The sequence below is a fragment of the Polypterus senegalus genome, chromosome 14 (genome assembly GCF_016835505.1).
Source record: "Polypterus senegalus isolate Bchr_013 chromosome 14, ASM1683550v1, whole genome shotgun sequence".
NCBI classification, from domain to species: Eukaryota; Metazoa; Chordata; class Cladistia; order Polypteriformes; family Polypteridae; genus Polypterus; species Polypterus senegalus.
The window spans coordinates 74,110,591-74,135,198 of record NC_053167.1 but is presented as its reverse complement, the minus strand read 5'-3'; the positions used below and the strand labels follow the sequence as shown (position 1 = coordinate 74,135,198).

Sequence of the window (24,608 nt, the reverse complement as noted above, 5' to 3'; positions counted from 1 at the left end):
ACTTTGCTGATTAGGAAGTGTATGATTATGCAGACTAAAAAAGGAAGTAGTCATTGAACTAAATAATAAGATTAATGAAGGGCTTGCATCTGTGTGTGATTTATGTCTGATTAAGAAACTAAATAGAATGAAATTCATCATTTACAGTGATCACTTGCATTGCATTTAATAGCTATGTTTACTAAAGAATAAGAAAAATAGATTAACAAAAGTTGAAAAATCTATGACTCGTGAAACATAATTCAAGAAGATCAGAAGCAAGCAGTTCATGAAGGCAAACTTTGAGATAAAAGCAAAATGAAGATATGCTAAAGCTGGTGAAGAACTTGTGAACCTCAAGGATTTACTGTAAAGACAGTCTTTCTCCTGGGGTCTCTAATTCATTTGTTTCATTTTCCTGACATTTTGTCAAGCTTCCTTTCAGTAAAGTGTCCAAGATTGTTCTCAAAAATAGAAATAAACTTAGTTTAATGAAAGGAAGGATGTTCTTTGTAACAGAATTTGGATGCTGAAACAGCTGGATCCTCACACTCTGTGCACTATGTTGTGTGACCTATGGTATATACAGTAAACTGCTAGAAAAGTTCCAATTACTGAAATTTTCAAAAAAGAAAATGATTATATAATAAACTGATATACTCTTTATAGAACAAACCATTATTTTTTCTGGCACATACTGTATTATTTGCTCTCATATTTGACTTTTCCAAACGATGTTTTAAAACGTATTCTTTAACATGAACATGTAAAAAATCCATTTGAGATTAAAATTCTCTTTTGCAAAGAAGAACTGGGTGTTTGGAAAACATTACATTCACACATTACATTTCGTTGTCTTGTACTCTTTTTTCATACAATAAACAATCCTTCATGCCCTTCTTAAAGAGTATGTTTACATCTAAGAAAGACTATATAATATGTATGGCTAAAAGCACAGCATGAAAAATATCTGTCCATACAGGATATTTATTTAGTATAAATAACTGTTGAATCATTGGTTTATTGGTCACTAGGTGGCCTCAGAGCACTTTATATTTTAAAACACCTGAAAAAAATCTTATTTGATTATTAGCTTACCTCTGCTTTTAAGTTAGTAAAAGATATTTGCATGGGGTTAAACCTGTTTTTCAGCTTCCTGCTAGTTAAACTTTTAACAATAAGGTACTGCAGTTTGTAAACCTCGATAAAGATTAGGTAAAGTACTCAAGGATGGTTAAATACTGTATAATGCTTGCTGGGTTGTTAGTAAATCTGAATGCAGCAGATCTGTTATATAAAAAGGTAAGTAACTTTTCTCCATGTCAATTTATTTAAATTTACCCATTTATACATCCATTTTCCATTATAGTGTCACACTAGGCTAAAACCTTTCCCGACAGCAAAGAATGAAACAAACTTGAACAGGACATTAATCGGCAATAGGCCATCCTTACTTATTCATCCACACTGGGTCAATTTACAGTCATTAATCTTACTTGTGCAAATTTAAGATATAGCACCCAAGGAAAACAGAGCAAATTCAAAAATAACATGCTAACCTCACAAGGATTGTGGGCCAGGCAATAAAACCATGCCTATGGAGCTTTGGATAAGAAACTCTTAACTACTACACCGCGTTGTTTTCAGTTCATCAATGGTTTAATGCCATGGTTATAAGAAATGCAGTATTCCTAAATTATACATGTCTAAATAACAATACACAGTAGTGCTGCTACATATACTGAAAGCTAACAGTTGTGAAGCAATTGAATTGAATGAAGAACTAAATATTTGTGATGAAATAGGTCAGGAAACATCAATTGAACAATAACGGAGCAAGCTGAATTTTATATTAGGTTTTCATGGTCTCCCCTTTCATGTACAAGTTTACTTACAATTTCTCCTGTTTCCTTGCACATTACAAGAGCATTTGTGTAGCTTTAATTGAGGACTTTAAGTTGTTCCTGTATGAGTGCAAGTTTGCCCCATAATAAACCATTTACCAAATTTCCCCCTGGAGACAAATAAAGATCTATCTGTCTATCTGATTCTGGCTCCTTGCAACCTTTCAATATATAAAACACATACGGTATACAGCACATTTTAGTGAAATTATGTCCTATGTACTAGATTCTCGAGAACAGAACATATTTACAGTAGAATAAAAAATAATGTATTGTTTTATTTATGAATACTTTAAAATTTCCATAAAACGTGCTTAAAACCGTACATTTTCTCACTTGATTTTAACAAGTCCTATTACTATTTTAACAATTTTTTTGAGGACTCTTTAATAATAATAATGCCTGTTTGTCTCTCACTCTTTAGTGCAATCTGTTCACTTTCTCAAATTCGAATTTGATGCCAGAACATTGTCCAGCTGTACAGAGCCACAGTCGCTCTGTGATTTATCTTGGGGCTGATAACTATAATGTTAATTGCTATGTATTATTATTTTATACAGTTTTTCTGCAACGTTTCTGAATCGACTTCATATTGTTAATGTCGGTGTATAAAACATTTATTTTGGTTAAACTATGTCAGTGGACTTGAACCATACTTTGTACAATTTCATAATGTAATTTTGGTGCTGTAAGTCTCGCCGAACAAAATGCCTATTCGTATTATTATAAGGATTAAAAATAAGTGCTTGTGTGATAAACGCGTAACGTGTTAAAAGCGCAAAGATAAATTACGCGGATCCCGATTGAACTCTTTACCCGGAATCCCAAGAGCAGCCCGGCTTGCCCGCCTCCTCCCTATGCTAAGTTCCACGGCCTTGTAGTTCGCCACTCGCTCGCGAGTATTCCCTCTGAGTTCTCTTGTCCTGAGTCTCCGCCCCCTGGCGTCAGCCTGCTGGCCACTCACTGTTGATGGAGCCCCAAGTGCCCCTGTCTGCCATCACTCTCTCTCTCTCTTACCCACACACACCGCAAGGACATGAGGGTGCCTTCGCGACGCCGAGACGTCGTCCTCACAGCTCTGACAAAGCACTGACAACACGCGAGGTAAGCGCTGCACTTCGCCTCAGAGCATAGGCATTCACTGAGACAAAAGTAGCGGAAGACGGTGGCGTCTTCGTTTGTTAGTTGATTAGCTGCTGTACTATTATGGTAGAACCTTAGAACTTTTCAAAACGGCGTAACAGAATTCCATTTCATTTCATTTCAATTCGTGGTTAACATGCCCGCCGCACATCTGTGCGAACCTGCATCGCGTCGTAGTGATGCTGCGACTCACTTTGAAGTGCCCCGTGTCTCCTTGTGGGGAGCAGCAGACCGGTTCGTCAGGGCCACTCTGTGCTAAAAAGATGTTTTCTTCTCAGTTGACGTCATACATTTTGGAACCACTCTGGGGAGTGTAAAAACAAGATCTGCGTCGCAAGTTTAGATAGAAGAACCTGCGCCTATTTTAACCTATGGAATGATGTTTTACGTTTGTGCAAATCCGCTAACCGTACAGATGCCGCCCGTGGTTAGCAACGCTGAGCGCATCCGTATTCGGAAAGGTCATTTCCTTGGAGTGCTTTGCTGAATAATGATTATAATTTTATTAAGATTAATGCAGATTAGTAATTCACTTGATCCTCTAAAGTCAACATCATTCGCAAGACACTCCCATCCTCACTCTAGGTACAATTATGCAGATGTGAATGATTTTTAGTGGACTTTAATAATAAGTACGACAATACAATATACATTAATGATGGGAATTTGGTATATTGTTACGCATATTAGTTTAGCTTAATTATCTTCATGTGTATGTGTAATATAATTAGTCTTTAAGATTTTTTTACTATCCATTTGTCAGTTTGTGGAAACCAGTCTCATATATGGAATTATTAAAACAACATATTGAAACATTTTAATGTAGTTCTTCTGAATTAGGAAATTAGTATTATTTGTTTTGAATGTTCAGTACATGTCCTAGAGGGAAATACATAATGGTCATTGAGAAAGTAACGCATAGGCTGTATGGAAATAGCAACAGAACACACAATGGATATTTTTGTTTCAGTTCACAATGGAAACGCCAGTATGAGACATAGCAAAACACAATAGAACCAGATGGTCATCAATTGTTAATAGAAGTAACCTTGAATCAGATAAACATTTCCAATGCAACGTTTTGTCGGCCAGTTTTTGTTATAGATGTGCTATAAAATTTGAAATGTTGCCAGGTTTTTTAAATCTTTCAGTTTGACTACTACATCACTGAATCCTTTCTAACCATACAGCTTTAAAAACGTGCAGACTCTCTGTTGTTGGAAAGTGCAATGTCACTTTAACTTGTACAATCTGTGTTACAATGACTTGCACAAGTTTGAATCACTTTTTTAAAGGTACTTCTGTTTCCTTACACATTCTAAATACATGCAAGTTAGATTAGTTGACAACTGGAAAATTTGTGCCCAGTGATGATGGGTTGACAACATGTCTGACTTTGGCTCAGGTTAGAGAATAATTAGGTGGATGGGTGGATATAGAGTAATAAACAGTCCCTAATTATTCCTTATTGCATATTTGACGTATTTGTAAATTAAAGCCCTGAATGTGTACTTACCGTATAGAGTTGCAAAGAGAATGAGATCGAGACTCATCATCAAAAATGGTATACTTAATTACTTTTTTGCATCAGTGTGTCACATGCGATCATATTAGTGTGAAGGCTTTTAAATCTACTACTGTACTATAGTTATATGCAGTTACATAAATTCATGGCCAAATGTTTTCTTTTCATAGATCATGTAAATACTCTTTGATTGCTATTTTTAAATGTGTAGAGAATGATATGTCTTGTAGTGTTCTGCTTATGTTCATATTGAAATATATCATATAGAGTTCGGTACTGTAAATAATTTGTTTCTTTTTTCATTGAACCATACTAACTCAACATTCCAAAAGGACTTGCAAGGACATTGTTGCCTTTGGAGCACTATTTCATGTGTTTTTTACCTTATAAAGACTTGAATCTGCTTGAAAGTTTATTTTTTTTCTCTCTATTTTATTTTTCAAGCATTCTACCTCATTTATTAAGTCCATTTTTTGGTGCTTATAGGAAACCCTTCTGATTATACAACTCCTTAAAGTTATAGCTTCTTTTTGGATTTATACCTCAGTTTGTACATATCTGCAAGTTTTCTCATGTTGCTTTGTTTATTTATTTTGCACTGAGCTAGACTGAGATCTAACAATCAGCATATTGAATCTGCTCTTCACTGTGGCAACATTTTTGTAAACATAGCTGCTTTCCATTTCTGTCTCTTAAATTATTACCTTTGTAATTATTTATTTTAGATAAAGTACGTTTAAAAAGTTACACCTCTTGGAAGCTTTTAGGGCTTGTTTATACTTTACACTCAGAACGCGTATGCGCACTCATCATGACTGCCACACGTTCCCTGCGTTCATTTGACACATCCTCTGAGCAGGTCCTCAGAAAATAACGTGACGCATGCGTGAGTTGCAGTACCAGCAAAAAGTCGGGGGGCATAGTGTGATAAAAGTCGGAACATGACGTCAGAGTTTCTGTTTACTATCTACATGTGACAGAAAGCCGCTTTGTGGATCCTACGGGATTGATGTGCGTGCTTCTATGATTGATGAGTGGTTCAATGTGGTGAAGCAAAATGCCAACATACAGATGCATTCGTGGTGCTTTTATATTCAAACGTCGCATATTGCCGATCGTAATGACACAATACATTTTAAAGTCTCACATACCATCTTTTGTGCCTTTTTTGGGGGGGCTTCCTCCTGACCTGACAGCAGCAGCAAACAGCAATAGATCACCACACAGAACACATAAAATGTATGATATTCTAACTCTCTGCACATTTAGAATCCTAAGATTTATACTTGATATCACTTTCATGATGAAATGCATTAAAGTATGTATGTTATGTTTTATAGATAAATCATTAATTTTTGTTTAAATAATGAACACTGTTAATAATTACACACATGGGGGTCATTAAATAATGAACACTGTTAATAATTACACACATGGGGGTCACATCGCTGGTATTCTCTGCCTGGAGTTTGTATGTTTTCCTGCTGGGTTTCCACATTGTGCTCCGGTTTCCTTCCAAAGATTTGCAGATTTGATGACATTAAAATGACGCTAGTGTATGTGAGTGCTTGTATTCACCTTGTGATGAGCTGATTCCCCATCCAGGGATTGTTTCAGCCTCATGCCCAATGCTTGCTGGAATGGACAAATCACTGGATTGATGGATTTAATCATTAAACATCCTTTTCAGAGATATTGCGGTAAGGTGTAATTGGAATTTAATGGGTGTTCCAGGCAATTCACAACACAGCAAAGCCAAACCTATTCTCACCGTGATAATATCTTGCACTTCCACCTGGTGGATTCCTCCAGATTTACGTAAAGTACGCACGTAAATATAAACAGTAAAATGCTTCCGTAGAAGGAGTGTCTGCTGGAGCATGCGTCGCATTAAGTATAAACCTGGTCTTATTATTATATAGCATTGAATCACAGTGGATTTAATATCCTTTTTTTACACTGATCAACAGAAAAAGACTCTTTAGTGTCAAAGTATAAACAGATCTCAGCAAAGTAACTCAATGAAAAGGTGACTGAAGTGTACAAGTTGGGGAAAGGGGACAAGACAATATCCAAATATCTGAATATCCCTTAAAGTCTACTTAAATCAATAATCATGAAATGGAATGAATATGATACAGCTTAAAATCTACCTAGAGCAGACCATCCACTCAAGCTGTGATTATGCAAGAAAAAGACAAGTAAGGCAGGTCACCAAGAGACCTATGAAAACTCTGAAGGAGTTACAAGCTACAGAAGCATCACCAGTCACAGCTTTATGGCAGAATGGCAAAGAGAAAACCAGTGTTAAAAATGCACTTGATGTCTCAGCAGAAAACACATGGAAGACTCTGAAATGAAAGCTGGAAGAAGTTTCTGTGCTCTGATGAGACCAAAATTGAGTTTTTCATTGTTTTAGCCATTTTAGTAAATATAAGGTTTGTTGTAAGGTTTGCTGTTAGAATGCTTTTCTGCAGCAGGCCCTTGATGGTTTGTGAGGGTAGAGGGTATAGTAAATGCAGCAAAATGCTATGAAATTCTGGAGGAAAACCTGATGCAGTCTATAAAAAACCTGTGCCTTTTGAAAAAATGTGTTTTCCAGCAAAATGTCAACCCCATGCGTACAACAACAACTATATAGGAATGGTTTAAAAACCATAACATTAACATCCTGGAGTTTGTGTGCAAATTTTAATCCAATTGAATATATGTGGCTGGACTTGAAATAGACTTCACTCATGATCCTCATGCAACCTGACATAGCCTGAGCAGTTTTGCAAAGAAGAATAGGGAAAAATTGCACTCTATAGATGTACAGTGCTGATAGAGAGGGACCTGTGCAAACAGATTCAATGCTGTCATGGCTGCCAAAGGTGTATCAATTAAATACTGACTTGAAGGGAGTACATTCTAAAGCTAGCAATTTTGTGATTTTTGTTTGTAATTAATTTAGATCACTTTGCAGAGTTCTGTTTTCACTTTGGAATTAAAAAGTCTTTTTCTGCTGATAAGTTTTGAAAAATTTAAATTAAATGTATTGTGATTCAGTGTTGTTTAACAATAAAATGTTATAACTTCCAGGGGGGTGAATACTATTTATAGGCATTATAAACCATTTCCAGGAAATCCTCTCTTGAGTGAATAGGAAGTGAATTCAAACAATATTGGGCTTTTGAGTTGAAGACCTGCCTCGCAGTTAGGAGACCTGGGTTCGCTTCTCGGGTCCTCCCTGCATGGAGTTTGCATGTTCTCCCCATGTCTGCGTGGGTTTCCTCCCACAGTCCAAAGACATGCCGGTTAGGTGGATTGGCGATTCTAAATTGGCCTTGGTGTGTGGGTGAGTTTGTGTGTGTGTGTCCTGCGGTAGGTTGGCACCCTGCCCAGGATTGGTTCCTGCCTTGTGCCCTGTGTTGGCTGGGATTGGCTCCAGCAAACCCCCGTGACACTGTGTTTGGAATCAGCGGGTTGGAAAATGGATGGATTCACCTGTCTACCATGAGACCTCGGTAGGCCAGTGCCAAAATCTAAAATGTCTTTCTTTGAATTTATCTGTAATTTTTAACAAAAGTCTTTAATTCCTGCAAAGAATGGCTATTACAGCTGAAACTGTATATATGCATTTTATATTCATTATTATAACATTTTAAAATAAAAAACATTGATTGATGTAACTACAAAAGAATGGGTGAATCCTTTGAACAGATCTCTTTGAATAAATAATACAGTAAAGGCATTTGTTACCTGTAGTCTAGTCAAAAATGAGTTTTATATTTGGTAATAGAACATTTTAATTATCTGCTTTTAGAATTTTTAGTTGTTTATCAATCTATCATTCTGGATATTTTTTATTGATTTATTAAGTAAAATGTTTCTTTTAAATCTGTGTTTGTTAGTTTGTTAAGGTAAGTACTTTATTACTGAAAAAATATTTGTATATATTAAGTTATTTGTACTTTTTTGTTTCAATGAATATGTAGTAATGTAGCCTAAAATTCAACTGTTGGTCACACCACAGTGTTGTTTGGCCAGGGTAAGACTGACGTGGAGACTTGGGGCTTCCTTGTAAACCTGACACCTTTAAGGTGAAGAACAGATGCCACAAGCAGTAGTCATGAGCAGTATAGACATAGACTTAAGTCTCTGTGCACTATAATCAGGATTAACATTTAAATTTCACCTGTAAAGCTTTTACTTTTGTCATTTAGAATAGCAATAATTGTACTGATTTTATTATCTGTGTTCCAGCATTAATGTTGTTGACTCTTTTCACGTATTTATCAACTTTTACTGTTCTTACTCCTATTTACTTGCTGTTCTATTTTTAAACTCATTTACTCTTTTCAAAGTGTTTTCTTTTGCAGTAATCTGTCACAATTTTTAGATTATTTTAATATAATGGATGCTATTATTTATACCTTGTAAAGCACCCTGTGATGGGGTGTATTGAAGATGCTATTTGACATAGATACAGATTAAATTGTTTCACTGCCTTAAATGTTCTGTCATGTTAAGGTTAAAATGCGAAAATATCTAGTGTTTTTGTTCAGCATATACTGTATTATGGTAAAGAAATGCCTGATTTCTTTCAACAGCATGAATGTTTACTAGTTTGTATCATTAACCAAGGCAATGTGTAATTTCTTCCTTGCCTTAATTTATCATGTTTTAAATTTTTATTTGAAGCGAGTTTCACTGAAGCTTTACAGTAGAGTAGAGTTTTGGCTTGAGCAACAATACCCCTCATTCACTCACCAGAAATATTTATTTTCAGTAGACCATTAAAAGTAAGAACTTACATTGTATTTTCAAAAATAAAGTTATGCCATAATTGTTCAAGTCTATTATTAGGATGTTGGACATTTTTGATATGTGCAATTAACAATTAATTAGTTGATTGACTACCATACTGAATATTGATTGAAAAATATGTGACTTTGCATTAGAAACTATGTCTTCTAAAATTAAATATTTGTAGTCCTCCATAATATTTTCTAATATGTACCCTAATTTTGCTAATAAGCCAATCTCTGGATGTTCAGGAGTGACATAGCCTACTTCCTCTAGTGCAGCTGTTTTGTTTTCATTATCCCTTAAAATGTCTGTAATTTTCTTAATAAATGTTGTGGTTACTCACAAGAAGGATATCTTTCCCCACTTGTGCAGATTAGCTGTCTGCATATTTGCTTGACTGTTTTAATGTGCATGTAATATACAGTACTAAGATTTTTACTTGTATGTTTCTCACTGACTGGTGATCGGTAGAATAATACAAACACAAAAAAGGAAACATAAATCAGATGCACTTTTTGATAATTCAAGTTACATTACTAAATTGTTGAAACAGCATTGTTGAATTATTAAAATGTTAGAACAAGCATAGGACTTTTAGTTGTCTTGTGCTACTTAGCAATTTCATGTTTCACACCACTGACAGAGTATTCTTGGCAGTGTTATTTGACAGAGTTTACTTATCCTAAGCCATTATGGGATTTAATTTGAACAAGAGGTGATAAAGTACTGCTTATATTAATAATGATAATGTTTACATCTTCTGAGAATAATTCATTTGTGAGTGGATCAGCTGCCATGTAAATACACATTAGGAATGTCTGTACCATCACCAGGGATCATCGTATTTTGTTCTTGGATCAATTCTCTAAAGCAGAAATGGATTGAGGACTATTTTTTTTCTAGAGAAAAACCTTAATTTAGTTTCTCAACTATTCCTAGAATAAATAGTTTCAATGTTCACTTTATTTGTATATACAGTAAGATGAATTTAGCAAATAAAAAACTATGCCAGCTCTTGCCAGCTGCAAGAGTTTATTAATGTCCTGCTTAGGGAAGGTTCTCATGATTAACGTATTCATAATTAATCAATACAGTCCAATTTAGAATCTAAAAAAGAAATCAAAAGAAAATTCCTCCTGAGGTATTTTTTGAAATGTGTGCATGTTAAGGCCCTAGCTATTCATGTGCTGTCTTCTGTGTTTTTGCTTCATAATATTAAAGAGGGAGCAGACATTTCAAGACAGGTTGACATGAATTAAACTATTTTTAAAAACTATTGTCTTTCTTGTCATGATGGGGAGTCAAGGCTGGGGGGCTGTCAAAAACAGGGCTTGTTAAAGCAAATTGATGCATTTATTGTGTGACTTTGGGCTATACAAGAAATAAGTTGTTTTTGCTGCTGTTACTGTTGAAGCAATCACTATCTTATTTTTGCATATGGCTGATGGCAAGTATTAATTGTGATCTGAGTAGGAGTTAATGCCCTATGACTGTTTTGACAAGGAAGGGCTACTATTGTAGTCAGTACTACCCAGAATGATGTCCAAACATATTTTTAGTAATATGGAATAAGCAAGTTAAGAACATGAGTGTTAGAATGAAAACTAGACTAATCTCTAAATTAAATTCTTTCTTATACATATGGTCATTCTACCCTTTTCAATTTGACCAAGTTTCCTAGATCATTTTTATCAATTTACAGTGGAACCTCGGTTCACGACCATAATTCGTTCCAAAACTCTGGTCGTAAACCGATTTGGTCGTGACCCGAAGCAATTTCCCCCATAGGATTGTATGTAAATACAATTAATCCGTTCCAGACCGTACGAACTGTATGTAAATATATAATTTTTTTGTTTTTAAGCACAAATATAGATAATTATACCATAGAATGCACAGGGTAATAATAAACTAAATGTAAAAACATTGAATAACACTGAGAAAACCTTGAACAACAGAGAAAACTAACACTGTAAGAGTTTGCGCTTTAGCACTAAGAACCGCTCGCTAAAAACACTTTTTTTATTGAGTTTTAAGCACAGGGAAAAAATGAATATTTGAAAAATCCGTAATTTAATAAACCACCAAGAAAAGTAAAATTGCAACAATGCACACTATGAACCGATCGCTGTAAACAGAAATGAAAATAAAAACAAGCCCAGTGCATTCTTTAACTGCCTTCTCTTCCTTATGCATCCAGCTCTTTCTCTCGTGTGTGCGTGTGTCTCTCTCTCGCGCGGTTGTGTGTGTGTGTGTCTCTCTCGCACGCCTGTGTCTGTGTGTCTCTCTCGCGCGCCTGTAAGTGTGTCTCTCTCGCGGGCCTGTGTGTGTGTGTGTGTCTCTCTCGCTGCACAGGAAATGCACAGGGAGAGACTGAAACTTAAAGGGTAACTGGCTTGTTCATATACCAAGTGTGTGGTCGTGAACAGAGGCAAAAGTTTGGCGATCTTTTTGGTCATAAACCGATTTGTACGTGAACTGAGATGTTCTTGAACCGAGGTTCCACTGTATATTTGTCCGTATTCAGAGGATTCAGCTAGGTTTTCCTTACTACTGTGCTATAACATCTATAGTTATATGAAAAAGTTTGGGAACCCCTCTCAGCCTGCATAATAATTTACTCTACTTTCAACAAAAAAAGATAACAGTGGTATGTCTTTCATTTCCTAGGAACACCTGAGTACTGGGGTGTTTTCCGAACAGATTTTTAATGAAGCAGTATTTAGTTGAAAGAAATAAAATCCATACAATCATCCATTTTCCAACCCGCTGAATCCAAACACAGGGTCACGGGGGTCTGCTGGAGCCAATCCCAGCCAACTCAGGGCACAAGGCAGGAATCCAATCCCAGGCAGGGTGCCAACCCACCGCAGGACACACACAAAACACCCACTAGGGCCAATTTAGAATCACCAATCCACCTAACCTGCATGTCTTTGGACTGTTGGAGGAAACCAGAGCACCCGGAGGAAACCCACGCAGACACAGGGAGAACATGCAAACTCCACGAAGGGAGGACCCGGGAAGCGAACCCGGCTCTCCTAACTGCAAGGCAGCAGCGCTACCACTGTGCCACCGTGCCGCCCTGAAATTAAATCAAATGTGAAAAACTGACTGCAAAAATTTGGGTTCACTTGTAATTTTACTGATTTGAATGCATGTAACTGCTCAATAATGATTACTTGCAACACCAAATTGGTTGGATTAGCTCGTTAAGCCTTGAACTTCATAGACAGGTGTGTCCAATCATAAGAAAAGGTATTTAAGGTGGTCAATTGCAAGTTGTACTTCCCTTTGACTCTCCTCTGAAGAATGACAGCATGGGATCCTCAAAGCAACTGAAAAGATCTGAAAACAAAGATTGTTCAGTATCATTGTTTAGGGGAAGGCTACAAAAAGCTATCTCAGAGGTTAAACCTGTCAGTTTCAACTGTAAGGAATGTAATCAGGAAATGGAAGGCCACAGGCACAGTTGCTGTTAAACTCATGTCTGGCAGGCCAAGAAAAATACAGGAGGAGTATATGTGCAGGATTGTGAGAATGGTTACAGATAACCCACAGATCACCTCCAAAGTCCTGCAAGAACATCTTGCTGCAGATGGTGTGTATGTACATTGTTCTGCAATTCAGTTCAATTTGCACAAAGAACATCTGTATGGCTGGGTAATTGGAAAGAAGCCCTTTCTTCACTCACGCCACAAACTGAGTCGCTTGTTGTATGCAAATGCTCATTTAGACAAGCCAAATTCAGTTTGGAACAAAGTGCTTTGGACTGATGAGACAAAAATTTAGTTATTTTGTCATAACAAAAAGGGCTTTGTATGGTGGAAGAAGAATACCTGCTACCTACTGTCAAATTTGGTGGAGGTTCCATCGTGCTGTGGGGGTGTGTGGCTAGTTCAGGGACTGGGGCCCTTGTTAAAGGCAAGGGATCGGATGAATTCAACCCAATATCAACAAATTCTCCAGGATAATGTTCAAGCATCAGTCACAAAGCTGAAGTTACGCTGGGGTTGGATATTCCAACAAGGCAATGACCCAAAATACAGTTCGAAATCTACAGAGGGAGAAGTACAATGTTCTGGAATGGCCGTCACAGTCCCCTGACTTGAATATCATGAGTTGAAGCAGGCTGTCCATGCTCAATAGCCATCAAATTTCCCTGAACTGGAGAGATTTTGTGTGGAATAATGGTCAAAAGTACCTCCATCCAAGAATCCAGACACTCATCAAAGGCTATAGGAGGTGTCTAGAGGCTGTTATATTTACAAAAGGAGGCTCAACTAAGTATTGATGTAATATCTCTGTTGGAGTGCCAAAATGTGTGCACCTCTATAATTTTGTTATGATGCATATTGCAATTTTCTGTTAATCCAATAAACTTAATGTCATTGCTGAAATATTACTGTTTCCATAAGGCATGTCATACTGTATATTTAAAGGAAGTTGCTACTTTGAAAGCTCAGCCAATGATAAACAAAAATCCAAAAAATTAAGAGTGGTGCCCAAACCTTTTCATATGACTGCTTCACACTGATGATCCAAAACATTATAACCACATGCCTAACATGCTGTTGCTCCTATGTATGCTGACAAAACAGATCTAACCTGCCAAATCATGGATTTTTACAAGGCCACTGAAAATGTCCTATGGTATCTAGTACCAAGATGTTAGCAGCAGACCATCTGACTCCTGTAAGTTGTTAGGTAGAGCCATCATGGATTGGTCTTGTTGCCCTAGCACATCCCACAGATGATTTAGAGTGATATCTGGTAGTTTCTGTTTCTCAGACAGTTTGTGCAGTGTGGCTGGGTGTTTTTTCCTGCTGAAAAATGCTACTTCCATCAGGGAATACCGCTGTCATGAAGAGGTGTATCTGGTCTGCAACAGTGTTGAAAGAAGTGGTACATGCTACGTTAGTGTCCATATGATGATTACCCAGAAGAACATTCCATTATGTGTCTTCTTTTTACAATACATCCTTATGCCATCTATTCCTAAGGTAAATGACACACACATATCAGTCCATACACATGATTCGACAAAAAATGTCATTCATTATACCAGCCTTTTTTCATTGGTGCAATGTCCAGTTCTGACATTGCTTTTGATGGTAGGTGGAGGTTAGATTGGGAACTCTGACCGGCCTGTGGCTATGCTGCCCTGTACACATTATTGTTCAATGCATTGTGTGTTGTGATACATTACTCAGCAGCCCTACTGTTGGTTCATACCAGACGGGATAGCCTTCATTGACCTCTCATAGTGGTGAATCTTGGCCATCCAATACCCTCTTTAGACTACTGTAAGTGAGTACTCACAATAGCTGACGTGAGCACCCCACAAGCCTTATAGCTTTGCAAATGATGTGGCCTAGTTGTCTGGCCATAAAGATGTGTCCCTTATCAAAGTCACTCAGGTCTTTAACCTATCCAAAACTTATGTATTCAACACATCTTCTGTGAGTAACTAATGTCAGCTTACTGTTTAATATATCCTTGTTCTTCACATGCACCATTATTATAAGATAGGCAACATCATTCATTTCATATGAGACTGGTTATAATGTTTTGGCTAATAAGTGTATGCTTGCTTCTTGCAAATCAATTTTATTAATTTTATTCTTAATACTTTCAGCATTAATTTTTATATTATTGTTACTTCTCTGTGTTTGTATGTTTTGTTTTATTTATTAATATCCAATTTATATTTTATTAGATTTTTTTTTTGTTGACATTACTGGTAAACTTTGCTTGTCCTAATTACTCTGCTTCTTTCAATTTTTAGTTTAAACAATCCTCTGCCATTCATACACTTTCCTATTACATCAGTCACCCTACATTTCAAATGTATCTTGTATGTGCAGTAAGGATCCTTTCTGTCCTAAACAGAACTCCAATGTCTCATAAACCTGCGTTTTCTAGTGCACAGGAAACCTATACTTACATTTGCCATTTTTATGACATAAACAGTAAAAATAGTGCTCTTCTCTAGGTCCCCAGGAGATGCACACCAGAACAGGGTTCTCCCACCTGTGCACCAGAAAGTCAGCTCACCATAAAACATCTTATGCATGTTGTTGACCTGTGGGTTGGAACAACACCATTTTTTTAGTTTAGGGTCTTAAAATAATAAAAGGTATTTTTTGGTTAACAGTTTCACCAGAATGAAAGGTTATAACTTTTTTTTTCAGCGAAACCTTGACCTATTGTCGACTTGCAGATGAAAATGTCATTACAGTGATAAACTAAAAATTATTTAACAGAAGTTTTATTACTCAGTTGGTGTTATGACAAGCTCAGTGTATTGTTATGTTATCAGCATTCCTTGATTAATGTCTCTAATGCACACTCCTTTGTACTGCAGCATCTGCCTAGCAGCTCTTTTAACTACCAATCTACATGTAGCTATCCTATTTTCTTTTTAAAAATAACTACTGCACATCTTCTTACTGGTGGAGCTTATAAATGTGCTATGCAGCATTATTTAACAAAAGAAAAGCAAATTATCATCAAAACATTTCAGGACTTCATGTTTAATATTCACATTTGTAGTTATTGTAAAATGTTGCAGTCTGTTCTAATTTATTGATGAAAACTTGTATAACTGCAATTTATATATTTTAAGAAACAGAGGCTTAATTTCTTTTTACATTCGTATATTTCACTGTTTTCTAACAAATGCCTTTTTTATTTTGGGGGTTGTAGTTCTGCTATTTATAATAACAATAATAATCCACCCTAATAAAATGATACATGTCTGTGCTTGCATTCGTTTGCTATGTCTCTGTTAGTCTAAAACGTGGTGTATCACAAACATTTTTAGTGATACAACGCATTGCATTAGATGGTGCATCACAAATATTAACATTCTTTCATGAATCCATACCAAATGGCATGTAATATATGATACATATGCATTTCATTGTGCGCTGAAAACATTAACTTCAGGTCTTCATTGATTACTTAGATTTTCATCTTAGATGTGAAGCACAACTACTACCTTTTATTTATATAGCATATTTCTCGTGGTCATAGCACATAGCATGTAAACTTGCTTTATTAAACTACTCCTTAACATGAGAGGGGAAATAATGTGTCGTATACCTTCAGTTAAACACAACCAAATGGGAATTTAAATCATGGAACAACAGCAAACAAGAAGTGTGCATTCCAGTGTGCATTCCAGTCACTTAGTTGTATTTTAAAAAATGTACACCAGTTTGTTCTGTATATGAACAGCTGCTAATATTAGTTTTAGTAGTGAAAGAAATAAACCTGCAATTCTCTCCCCCTCCCCCCACCCAGACAGAGCACAGTTCATATTCTTTTGGGAAAAGAGGTTGCTTAAGAGAATTCTGTGCTGTTTCTTGATTCTGCTACTGTTGTCAATTGTCAACAAACACAAAAAAGAGGTGGTTTGTTAATTAACATGAAGGCCGTCTTCTTATCTTGCATTTTTCTACTTCTTTTGGCTGCTCCCGTTAGGGGTTGCCACAACAAATCATCTTTTTCCATATCTTCCTGTCCTCTGTATCTTGTTCTGTTACACCCATCACCTGCATGTCCTCTCTCACCACATCCATAAACCTTCTCTTAGGCCTTCCTCTTTTCCTGTTGTCTGGCAGCTCTATCCTTAGCATCATTTTCACAATATACCCAGCATATCTTCTCTGTACATGTCTAAACCAACGCAATTTTGCCTCTCTGACTTTCTCTCTAAAATGTCCAACCTGAGCTGACCCTCTAATGTACTCGTTCCTAATCCTATCAATCCTTGTCACACCCAGTACAAATCTTAGCATCTTTAACTCTGCCACCTCCAACTCTGTCTCCTGTTTTCTGGTCAGTGCCACCTTCTCCAATCCATATAACATAGCTGGTCTCACTGCTGTCCTGTAGACCTTCCCTTTCGCTCTTGCTGATACTCGTCTGTCACAAATTACTCCTGACACTCTTCTCCACCTGTTCCACCCTGCCTTCACTCTCTTTTTCACCTCCCTTCCACAATCCCTGTTACTCTGTACTGATGATCCCAAGTATTTAAACTAATTCACCTTCTCCAATTCTACTCTCTGCATCCTCAACATTCCACTGACCTCCCTGTCATTTACACACATGTATTCTGTCTTGTTCCTACTGACCTTCATTCTTGTCCTGTCTAGAGCATATCTCCACCTCTTACAGGTCTCCTCAACCTGCTCCCTACTCTCACTACAGATCACAATGTCATTAGCAAATATCAAAGTCTAAGGGGACTCCTGTCGACTTTAATTGCATCTGTTAAACTGACCATCACCATTGCAAATAGGAAAGGGCTCAGAGCCAATCCCTGATGTAATCCCTTCTTCACATTGAATGCATCTGTCACTCCTACCGCAGACCTCACCACTGCAACACTTCCCTTGTACATATCAGTACAACTCTTACATACTTCTCTGCCACTCCAGACTTTCCTCATACAATACCACAACTCCTCTCGAGCACCCTGTCATATGCTTTCTCCAGGTCCACAAAGACACAATGCAACTCCTTCTGGCCTTCTCTACATTTCTTCAACAACACGCTCAGAGCAAACATCGCATCTGTAGTGCTGTTTCCTGGCATGAAACCATACAGCTGCTCAGTAATCATCTCCTCCCTTCTTAACTTAGCTTCCACTACTCTTTCCCATAACTTAATGCTTGGCTCATCAATTTAACCCCCCTGTAGTTATCACAGCTCTGCACATTCCACTTATTGTTAAAACTCTGTACCATTACACTTCTTTTCCACTCCTCAGGTCTCCTTTCACTTTCCAAGATTCCTTAACACCTCCATGCTTCCACAGGTATGTTATCTGGCCCAGGATCCCTTCCATTCTTCATCTTCTTCATAACTGTCCTTACTTCCTCCTTGCTAATCCGTTGCACTTCTTGATTCACTATCACCAAATCATCCAACCTTCTCTGTCTCATTCTCTTCATTCATCAGCCTCTAAAAGTACTCTTTCCATCTGCTCAACATACCCTCTTCACTAGTGAGTATGTTTCCATCTTTATTCTGTATCACCCTAACTTGCTACACATCTTTCCCAGCTCGGTCCCTCTGTCTAGGCAATTGGTACAAGTAATTTTCTCCCTCCTTAGTATCCAACTTCACATGCAACTCATCATACGCCTTTTCACCTCTCTCTTCAACTTACACCTTGTCTCCTTGTACTCTTACTTTCTGCATCTCTCTGACTATCCCACTTCTTCTTTACCAACCTCTTCCTCTGTATACTCTCCTGTACATCCCCATTCCACCACCAGGTTTCCTTTTCTTCCTTCCTCTGTCCAGGTGTCACGCCAAGCACCCTTCTTGCTGTCACCATTATTACTTGTCTGGTAACTCTTCACTGCCACCCAGTGCCTATCTTACCTCCTCCTTGAACTCAACCTTACAGTCTTCCTTTTTCAACTTCTACCATTTGATCCTTGGCCCTGCCTTTCCTTTCCTCCTCTTCTTAGACCACCATCCTATGCTGTCTAACTACACTATGCATCTTCCTCCACTCTTGTACGTCACCCTATGTTCCTCCCTCTTCTTAAAATCCATATTCACCACAACCATGTCCATCCTTTTTTGCAAAATCCACTATTATCTGACCTTCTTCATTTCTCTCCTTGATACATTACCTACCCATCACCTCCTCATCCCCTCTGTTACTTTCACCAACATGTCCATTGAAATCTGCTTAAATCATCACTCTGTCCCTTGGGTATGCTGCCCATCACTGCAGAAATCTTCTTTCTCATCCTTCGCACACCCAACTTGCGGGGCATATGCACTAAAAACATTCATCATCACACCTTTCTAGCTTTATAATCATCACTCTGTCTGCCACTTTTTTCACCTCCAAAACACTCTTGACATACTGTTCCTTCAGAATAACCATTTCTCCTCCCATCCACACCATGATAGAACAATTTGAATCCACCTCCAATTCACCTGCCCTTACTCTCCTTCCATTTAGTCTCTTGCATGCACAATATATCAACCTTCCTTCTCTCCATCACATCTGCTAACTCTCTCCCCTTACCTGTCATACTGCCAACGTTCAAAGTTCCTACCCTAAGTTCCACTCTCTTTACCTTCCTCCTCTCCTCCTGCCTCCGGACACGTCTCCCACATCATCTTCTCCTTCTTCTCCTTGTTTAGCCAACAGTAGCCCAATTACTGCCAGCACCCTGTTGGCTAACAGTACTGGTAATGGCCGTTGTTTACTTGGGCCTTGACCGATCCGGTATAGAAATCTGTATTGTTGTCCGCATGGTATGATATGATATGAGATGATATGGAAAACTTTTACACTGGATGCTCTTCCTGACGTAAACCTCCCCATTTATCTGGGCTTGGGACCGGCATGAATAAACACACTGGTCTGTACATTCCCTGTGGCTGGGTTCTTATCTTGCATCCTCGTTTGCATCAAAAGTCTGTCACTAAATATCAACAGACTGTCGACCTCTGGTGAGAGGTGCTCTGTAACTGACAGAAATTAAACTGATAAATAGAGTTTCTGTTTTTCCCTTCTTGTTGTAGGGGCTTGGGGAGCAGAAAACAATCGTGGTGGTGACACTGGGTGCTAAGCAAGAACCAACCGTAGGTGGAGTACCATCGTATTAAAGAGTACAGTGTCTTATACCATGTCAACTAAGAGTAGTTATTTGATTGAATATTCATGTACTGTCTGTCTGGAATGTGAAAAGAAAACCACAGTGCTAGGAGAAAAAAATTAAACTGAAACTAACTAGTTAAAATAAAATTGTATTTTAATAATAGCCAATAAAAGTTGTCATTTTGTTTGACTTCTCATTACAGGCAGGGTTGAAAATATATGGAGTAATTTGCTATGACCACTACTTGAAGTTTATATGTGAAACTAATCAAAGAACAGTTTACATAAAATAAAAAGAATTACTAACCAAAATGTTGTTAATCCATTTAGAGTTAGACATTGAAGAGCACCAGCTGACACGTTTAGAGTAACCAGCCCCTACTACTGAGTATTGTGAAAGAAGAATTGGGAGTGTTAATCTAAATGCATGGATTCCAGCATTGAGAATGTCTTGAGTTCTCATGGACTGCAGCATAGCTAAGTGTCACTAAATGTGTGTCATTATCTCATTAACGATCACAAGCACTCATTAACAGATTAGCACATTTTGTATTTATAGAGAGTTCAATGATGGCACATTAAATTAGAAAATGGATCTATTCACAGGTAAGGTTTTTTGTTTTCTGAAAACCCTTCTGAGATTTGGTGACACAGTCTGTGGTTTAGTCAGAGCCTTTCAGTTCACAGCTCAGGACACGGAGTCTAATGAAGAGGTAAACTTTGTAGCATTCCCATGACATCATATTGTTCAGAAAGCTGCATGGTGATTGTATAAAAAGGCTGCAATCTATTAGTTTAAGGAAGTGAACAATTTAGACATGTTTTCGAGATTTAACCAGAAGAATGTGATGTAGATTTTGGGGTAATGCTAAACAATACTGTACTCCTTATTGAAATTGAGATTCTTGTAATAGTAGATTATTTATTATTTAATCATTTACTAGTGTAAAATAATATTGGCTTTCGTGGAACTTAAAGTACTTCATTGCCTTATGATTATTACTATACACTAGCAACTTGGTGCGCACTACGCTGCGCGTTGGATGACCACAGTTGAAGGATTTAATTGTAAGGACCTCTCGTTGGGTGTCTCATTGGCATGCTTTTGCCTCTTTCTTTCGTGATCATGGCGTAATCTGTCTTCTCTCTCTGTAGGGGTTTCAGTTGCCTTTCGTTGTGCGGCAGAGACGCGTCGTTGAGCTAATCTGTATGAATGCTGAGTGTCCGTTTCTTGCGAGCGACTGTCACGCCTTTGCCTCTTTGCTTCGTGATCACACTGTAATGTGTCCTGTCTCGCAGCAGCAGGTTTAGTTGCGTTTCGTTTCGGCATTGTTCCGTAAGGTCTCCTCCGTACAAGTGCACATGGGTAGCTGAAGACGGAATGGCATAGTGGGCATAGTGAAACACACAAATTGGTGACCAGGGGAACCATCCGACTCAGACGCAGGGCTCGAAATACTCAAGTGCACATGTTATTTATAATTTCATTTTTTTTTTTTTTGTTATGAACCTTCCCAAAAGAGTTGATCCCTGTAAATAGTTAATAGTATATGAACAATATAATCTGTTGTAGTACGGGCGTTAATTAGCGTCACACCTCATAACCTGCATACACCACGTGTTTGGCTGTAACGCCAGAAGCGCGGTGGACGATGTAAGGGTAGGTTGTGCTTTCTGTTTCTTGCGTGATTTTTTTATTTCATTTTATTGATTATTTAATAGGCAGAGGGGAGAAGACGTTAATGTGACGCTCTGTCTATTTCTTTACTTTTGTTTTGAAAAGATTTTCAGGAGCATGAAAAATAAAAGCAAAGGGGAAAGAACGGAGGGGGGTAAGCAGGAATTCTGAGAGGGGACGGACTGGGGCTTTTCTACGGGGCGGCTATACAGCCAAAAGGAACGCTGGCTTTCCTGGAACTTAAAGTACTTCATTGCCTTATAATTATTACTATACATAAGGAAAGCTGGGCCTTGTGAAAACAACATCTTCAAAGGAAGTGCTAAATATAGCAAATGAAGAAATAAATATGAATGCATTTAATGTTAAACATAAGTGCCTTAATCAGATCTGATATTTACACACAGATCAACAGAATAAATATAAACTTGCTGAATAGTTCACTTGAATTTATCTTTAGAAATTTTAACAATGATACAAATTATCCATAGATAATTAAGGCATTTTTCAACTTAGCTGACTTACCTGTATAGCTTCTGTCATTTCCTTTTGTTTTCTAGACACATCCTGCTTCTTCACCTGAACACACTGAATTTTCCTTAATTATGTTTTGTCAAGGCAGTTATTCAAAATGAACAAAGAAGTAACTATTACATAGCATTTCAAATCATATTGCAACCTGAAATGTGGAAGTAAAGGTAGTAAAAAAGAACATCCATCATTCATCCTGCTATATCCTAACTACAGGGTCACATGGTTGAGCCAATCCCAGTCAACATAGGGCACAAGGCAGGATCCCGGGAAGGGTGCCAGCCCACCGCAGGGCACGCATACACACACACACACACACACTAGGGACAATATAGAATCGCCAGTGCACCTAACCTGCATGTCTTTGGACTGTGGGAGAAACCCACGCAGACATAGGGGGGACATGCAAACTCCACACAGGGAGGACCGAGAAGCGAATCCACGTCTTCTAACTGCGAGGCAGCAGTGCTACCCACCGTGCCGCCCTAAAAAAAGAACAGATATCTCCAAATAAAAACAAACTCCAAGTGGGGGTTGTCTCCCTAAAACCCATTCTCATCCTGAAAGAGGTATCCAAACAGAGAGAGATAAAGAAATCATACATCAGTCTTCATGGTTATTGACCATGTTTTTTTGTAATACATGCACTTTTTTTGATATTTTACAGTTCCTTGGGGTAGGTTCTCCTATTTACACCTTGGTTGTGACAACAATGTGTTACACAAATGCATTCATTATGAGACTCTTAAGTCATGATTTTAGGTTGTGAAAATTTAAGGACCCTAAAAATTTGTTAACTGTGTAGTATTTTGAATTGTGTAGTGCTAGTATGTTTTCATTGTAGTGCAAGGTTCAAACTATGGCAGTCATATACATATAAATCAAATCAATCTGTCTTCTTCCCCTTGTAGAACAGTAAGTGTAAATTAATGAAGAAGTGCAAGTGATGTGATTCCTATTGCAGGAAAACACAAATTAGAATTATATATGTGTTATTCACTTCCTGGTGGACTGGAAAAGAAACAGAAAAATATTCTTTAGAACTTTGGTCAGTTGATGAGCAAAAAACATTAGGGGATTTACCTCTATATTCATCCATTTTGTGAGCTTATACAGTTATTTACACATTTCCAGAGACACTACTCACTTTGTGACCAATTAGTTTTATCTGTACATGTTTGGAATGTCAGAAGAATACCTATTTCTACCTAGACACACCACACAGAAAGGGACCAAATAAGGAGTTTTAAGTGTGATCCCAGGATCTGTGAGACATCCATGCTAAGCACTATGCTACTTTATCATCAGACAGAATTATTAGTGCTTATAGGTTTTTCTCCAGATACTCGAGTTGTCATCCCACATTTTAATGATTTGTGAGTTATGTTTATTGACAGCACTAAACTGCCCATTGTTAACATATACATGTTCCTAATGGGACTATGCAATGTCCAAGGTTAATTCCTGCATTTCTGATAATTTTAGGCTACACTAAACTTGGATGAAGCAGGTTTTCCAAATAGACTGATATTTAGTTGTTTAGATAATCAGTATGTGTGGGTAATGTCTGTGTATACTATATGTGAAAGTAGTTCATTTATCTAGTAAAGTTGTTCTGCACAGTGACATATAGTATTTTGCTTCTTGGAGGCATTGGCTTAGAAAGTCGTTTTTATAAACTACCTGTACATTTAAGGGTGTCTCAGGAACCAATAGAGCCATCTTCAATGGTTCATGTTCTCGTTGGGGCTTTGTCGTTGGTTCTGTTTTTAAGGTGAAAAGGGAAAGCAATGGCCAAATAAAACAAGCTCAAGGGGAAAGAAACTAAAGAAGACAGATTGAAGAACAAAGCCACCATGAAAATAAGACAGATAGAACATAAAAGATATTTTAACAAATATGTTACTTGAGGTGGGTGGCACGGTGGCGCAGTGGTAGCGCTGCTGCCTCGCAGTTAGGAGGCCTGGGTTTGCTTCCCAGGTCCTCCCTGCATGGAGTTTGCATGTTCTCCCCGTGTCTGCGTGGGTTTCCTCCGGGTACTCCAGTTTCCTCCCACAGTCCAAAGACATGCAGGTTAGGTGCATTGGCGATTCTAAATTGTCCCTAGTGTGTGTGTGTGTGTGCATCGTGCAGTGGGCTGGCGCCCAGCCCGGGGTTTGTTTCCTGCCTTGCGCCCTGTGTTGGCTGGGATTTGCTCCAGCAGACCCCTGTAACCCTGTAGTTAGGATATAGCTGGGTGGATGGATAGATGTTACTTGAGAATTTTGTTATCACTTGCAAGGTGTCAAGTGCTATAAAACTTATCAATAAAAACAATTTATTAGAGATTAATGTAAGACATTTGAGTATCTGTTTTGAGCCAAAAAAGGTTTTGCATTACCAAGTGTACAGTACATTATATGTAGTTAATTAGTC

General features: G+C 37.8%; 1 protein-coding gene and 1 long non-coding RNA gene across 2 annotated transcripts in view; one reads left to right on the top strand and one right to left on the bottom strand.

Moving 5' to 3' along the window:
• LOC120514227 overlaps positions 1 to 24,608 on the bottom strand; it is a 79,605-nt gene that overhangs the window by 4,203 nt on the left and 50,794 nt on the right. Inside the window, exon 2 of the long non-coding RNA XR_005630436.1 lies at positions 15,290 to 15,427. This is a non-coding gene — a long non-coding RNA (uncharacterized LOC120514227). The remainder of the gene's footprint in view (positions 1 to 15,289; positions 15,428 to 24,608) is intronic.
• Positions 2,744 to 24,608, top strand: part of lrrc8c (leucine rich repeat containing 8 VRAC subunit C) — a 39,320-nt gene continuing 17,455 nt past the window's right edge. Inside the window, exon 1 of the mRNA XM_039734487.1 lies at positions 2,744 to 2,987. The gene's annotated coding sequence lies outside the window, so the exon portion shown is untranslated. The remainder of the gene's footprint in view (positions 2,988 to 24,608) is intronic.